We start from the raw sequence: 5,810 nt of genomic DNA, 5'->3' as shown, positions 1-5,810 counted from the left end.
AGGAAAACATTGATCCCACAACCAATGTAGGGAAGCAGTTTAATCCCTTAATAAGCATTAGTCATGCAAAATATATAATCCATGACAAAAAAGTTTAAGGTTTTGCAGCAGGATGTTGTGGACCGTTTTATTTCAAAGAATGCAGTACCTACCACAGAGGTACAAGGCACTCTTGACTCACTTGTCTTGATCAAGAGAGGGTATTGAGCTATTCAACAGTCTATCTCCTCCATATTTGTGAAGAAGGATATAAAGTCTAAGCTACTACCAACAACAACAACAAATGTCTGGAAAGAGAGACTTCAACTCAACAACGCACATAGCAAATGTCCCTTTTATATTCAAAGTACTTACAAACACTAACGAACAACTGAAACTTATGATGAGTACAACAACATCTTCATGGACCTTCCTTTGTTGTTGCAAAACAAAATGGTAGAGTTCTACAATGTCACATTTGAAGAGGCTAGGGGTGTGCTATATTTTTTCTTGAAGCTAGATGAGTGTGAGATTCTTAAAGAGAAGAAGCTAGAGAAGTGACAATCACATTAATGAATAGGGAACTTTTTAAATGCCCTACCAACAATCCTTTATAATTTAGTGTTCAAGTCAAAAACCAACATATGGTGGCTCAATGCTTTTGAGGTAAGTCATGTTCTTCCATCTCTTGTGCTAAAATAATACATTTATTTTGCATCACATTAGGATGAATCTTGAAGCGAAAGAAAGAGGACCATGAAATTTTAATTTGGGTCTTCAATCAAATCCCTATTTGTGACATAATTGACTAACAAATGAATCGAGGATAGGTGCCGGCTGTGGATGGGAGGGGAGACTTTTAAGTCCAATGACATCTTGCAGTTGTTGTATGTATAATTGTGGTATGGGTGCAATGGAAAAATCTCCATGATTGTTTTGCATGGAGTCTACAAAGGTGATGGATCCCAAGTGGTGGAAAAGGCTCCTAAGTTTGTCACAATGAAGACCCTAACTTCCTCCCAGTTCCGACAATTCCACTTGTCAATGTCTACATTTGTATAATGCATGCTCTTTGCAAAATTGTGGAGAAGTTAATATATCTGTACATTGGGTTTTCTTGGAAAATCAAGAAGTCAAGAGAGTGCTAGATGGCTCTAAAGGCCCTTGAACTAGTATTGTCAGATATGGGTCTCTATAGGGGAAACTTCAAAATCCAACAGGACAAGAAAATATCAAGCAATGAGAAGGAAGTGCCTTCCAACCCATCCATTGGTCAAGGCACACAAACTTTTATCTAAACCACTAGGCATACAAGGTGTGAAGCTGAAAAAGCGTCGGAGGATATATTACTACACCTATGTCAGCAAAGTTGAATATCTGCAATGGAAAAATTTTCATATGGCCAGGACTAGGAGCCAAGTCCTTGTAATGCCAAGGTCGATGTTTGGCACTCCATATATTTTCTCTTTTTGATGTGTGACAAAGATGATTGGTCACAAGAGGCATTAGGAAAAATTTGAGCTAATTTTTGGGCCTTTTAAGGGTGCCACGTAATCAAAGCTGCACAAAAGAGAGCAACCCGGTAAACCCCTCTAAATATCACTTAGAATCCTATGATATGACCTTTCATTGAAAGGCTCTTGAAAAATGGATTCTAAAGAGCCAAGATTCAAAAAATTTGGATGAGTTCTATGAAAGTTATGCCATTTTTTTCCATCAGCTAATTTTTGTTACTATTATGATCATCTAAAATCAACTTTTTCAAGATCTAAAAGAAGGCAATGTGTGATACATGCATGCTATATACCAATAGATATCATTTGAAAATTAGATTCTAAATATCTAGCCTCGGACAAATTTGGATCTTATTTGCAAAAACTTATTGGTCCCCACTTTTTGAAAGTTGTGCCACATTAGCAGTTTCTTACAAGGCCCAAAAATGAGCTCAAAATTTCCCTAATGATCTCAACAAGTTTAAAGAGAGCCTCTAGCTTCTGAAGAAATCATTCAAGACAACATGGAAAGACACTCAGATTACTCATTACATGGTACTCTCAAAACCATTCTTGTGATTAGAAACAACTATGTCAGTGTTCTATATGCTTACTAACTTTGCTTCATTTGCAGCACATCATTTTCAACCATGTCAGTGTCCTATATGCTTACCAACTTTGCTTCATTCGCAACACATCATTTTCAATTATCTACCATACTTCATTTAAAAGTAGGGAAACCCAGGCATATGGAATACCTAGGGCTTTGAAAAGTCTCATTATATGGTGAGGAATGCCTACTTTAGATACACTTAGCATGGTGGCTCTTGAGACAAGGAAAACAGTTTGAAAGAGATTTTCCAATGGTTCTATTGCAGATCCTTCATTGCATGAAGAAAAAGAAAGTATTAGCGTCTCCAGAAATAGCACAAGTAAACAAAAAATTACAATAAAGAAAAATTAGATGCTGTGGAGCATATATGGTGTTTGTGTCTTAATTCAGAGAAAGTTTGTAAGAAAATGCTTTTAAACATTCTCAAACTCTTTTGAATAGACTTTGAGATGCTCCCGCCCCACACTTCAACTCCATAAAGAAGAACCAATGTCACCAACGTGTCCAAAAGGTACTTTTTGAGAACCCAACATTTGATTTTTCCTGCATTACATGTTCTCAAATGCATAGTACGCTCTCTATCATATTAGGGAAAATTTGGACTCACAAAGGGGCCTTATAAGGAGTTTGACTTCCTCTCTCATGTCCAAAACAGGTGTGCGGTAAATTTTTTTGCAAATCAACTCTAAACTTGGCGGAGATTAGACAGTTAGAATCTACTCTTCAAGCTCTTTCTATTGATATATAGCACGCCACGAGATTCCTCATATTTTGAAAGATTCTATTTTTTATTCTCTTGTGAGGTGACAACTCTGTCTAGAATCTAGAGAATCCAAAATAGAATCTTTCAAAAAAGGAGGAATCTTGTGGCGTACTATATATCAATAGAAAGAGCTTGAAGAGTAGATTCTAACTGCCAAATCTCCGCCAAGTTTAGAGTTGATTTGCAAAAAATTTACCACACGCCCATTTTGGACATGAGAGAGAAAGTCAAACTCCTTATGAGGCCCCTTTGTGAGTCCAAATTTTCCCTAATGGGCCCAATTTTAATTGCTGCATAGCACACTCATGCCACTTGTGAGTGGCTGCAACCTCAAGGCCAAGGTACTTAAATCTCTCAACAACTTCAAGTATTTGTACACAATGCATGGCTTCTCCTTATGGTTGGTTTTCACAAGCATAACCTTTGTTTTGGATTCATTCACAATCAGCCCACTATGCGAGGAAAAGTTCTCAAGGACAACCATAATCTTTTGTGCATTGTCTGAAGTGTGTACTAGAAGCACTACATCATCCACATAGAACAAAAGCATGATTACCCCATTGCAAATAGTAACCTCTTCAATGCCTCCTTCTTTCATAAAGTCAAGTGCCATTTGCTCCAATTGATTGATGCATAGACCAAAGAGAGTTGGTGACAACGGACATCCTTGTTTAACCCCAATAATGCTTGCAAATTTTTTTGAAATTCCTCTTCCCATGCGCAATTGACACGTCATCATAGATTCAAGAAACCACAAGTATAAACTCACTTGGCATTTGAAGTTCTTCCATCCTTCTCCACAAATTTTTACATAGAATCATGTCAAAGTCTTTCTTAAAGTCCACAAAGCAACAATACAATTTCTATCCTTTCAGCTGGCTTTCCTCCATGAGAACACAAAGAGTAACAAGATGATCAATGGTGCTATGGCGTCGACAAAAACCCGCTTGTCCTTTTGCATGCTTGCCATTCTCTTTAGCCTAATCACTAAATTCTATATCCATTATGCACCCAAACAAATTTTCCATAATAGATCTAATCATTATAGTCCAACAGTTATTTACATTCTTTACGTTCCCTCCTATATGAAAATGCTTGACCCAATTAGTACTCAAATCACAAGGCATACAATGTTGAAGTGAAAGGTTGAACATATCACACATCCACTCATGTGTAAAAATCATGTCCATTTAATCATTTTTGGCTTGATACCTTGAAGATCTCTTGCTTTGCGAGAGGACAACTTTTTGACCCAACGCATATATCCTCACTAGTAAAAAAAGAGGGCATACGAGAGAGAGAGAGAGAGAGAGAGAGAGAGAGAGAGAGAGAGAGAGAGAGAGAGAGAGAGAGAGAGAGAGAGAGAGAGAGAGAGAAGTGCACACACACACACACATAGATAGAGAGAAGCATTATTGTGCCAGACAATCCACAGAGACACACACACATAGATAGAGAGAAGCATTGTTGTGCCAGAAAATCCACATAGACACACACATGCGAGTGCCAAGAAAAGCTTGAAGAGGTAAAGCATGTTCTTTTGAAGCAAGTGCATGAAAAGGTAGGAGAGCATAGCCGAGTTGTAGATGCCAAGATCTTGGAAGGAGATGAAGAAAGTGAGCAAAGCCTAGATGAAGGTCAAGCTTTTGTAGAGCAGCAAGCGGATGAGGGTGTTGGGCGCACATACAAAGTTGGCATGTAGTGTTGATGAAGATGAAGATACAAGCTTGAGCCTTTGGGAAGTGAGTTAAGAGGATATAATAGATGAGTCCACATCCTATGGCAAGGAGATCGATTCTGACAAGCCTATGTTGGTAATGGTAAAGCTGTCTTATAATGTGTCTAATAATATGGTGATTGCCAATGTGAAAGAAAAACAAGTTGAAGTGCCAAAGCAAACAGAAAAGGATATGCTATCAAAGAGGCATGCAATGCTATGTTGGTGACCATGCTGATGGGAGTTACAGTGGCAAGATTTGTTGCAGTGCACATGGTTTGAAGCTATGCAGTGAAGGGCAAAGCTACACCCATGGATAGCCAAGCTGGGCTACCAAGTCGACATGATGATGATGAAGCGGAAACCATAGGGGTTGGGCATATTTGTGATGCTCATGATATGTTGGATGTTGAGTAGAGGGAGGAGAAGCTGGAGGTGCCTATGGATTGTACGGATGATGCTATGGATATAGATTCTTTAGATTAGGTACTTGTGGATAGAGCTTTGATCAAGATACATGTGATGTGAGGGTTAGACCTTCCAAAAGAGTAAATTCCGTTGGTGGATGAGCAGTGTGCTATGGATGTGCTGGCAAAGGCTAGGGTGGATGTGTGCTTGGAACACCACAATGCTATTTAGTGGAGGTCTCTTGTATGGAGAGCCTCACTTTAAATGGTTGCGAGGGACGGTCAGGCTTAGTTTTTGTGTACGGTAATCTATAGGATGGGGTTGTAGCTGAAAGCAATTGGAGAAAGCAGGTTGATGGTTGAGAAAAGCACTATGGTAAGCTATTGAAGGTGAAGGGTGAGGATCAAATTGTCCTATTTGACTTAGGAGTTGTTGGTGGTTATTTGTGCGGTGCAGCAAGTGGTTGGCCATTTGATCCAGGAAAAAACTATATGATGCAGGGCGTGGGGCAACCCACTTGAGGTTTGGTAGTAGCAGGAAATATGTCGGGCCTTGTACATACAATAGTGTTTTTTTGGTTTGCTTATAGTGTTTGCCAGTTTTTTCATTTGGTAGAAGATTAAACTAGTTTTTTGATTGAAAAGTAAATGTTCAACAAGAGGGTAGGGCAATGATGGTGTAGCCAAAGTGTGTCGACCTTAACAGAGGGAACAAGCAGTGGTGTGTATGTTGACAGATGCATGTCAGAGTGCTAAAGCAGGTGTGGAAGGCCTGAGCAGGCAAGTGGTAGCAGAGATGTGTGCTTAATGTGGGTTTTTAGACCAATAAGTCTCTAGG

The sequence above is a fragment of the Adiantum capillus-veneris genome, chromosome 1 (assembly GCF_014529385.1).
Source record: "Adiantum capillus-veneris isolate H3 chromosome 1, ASM1452938v2, whole genome shotgun sequence".
Lineage (NCBI taxonomy): Eukaryota > Viridiplantae > Streptophyta > Polypodiopsida > Polypodiales > Pteridaceae > Adiantum > Adiantum capillus-veneris.
The sequence above is the reverse complement of the archived record's forward strand: the minus strand, read 5'-3'. Positions refer to the sequence as shown.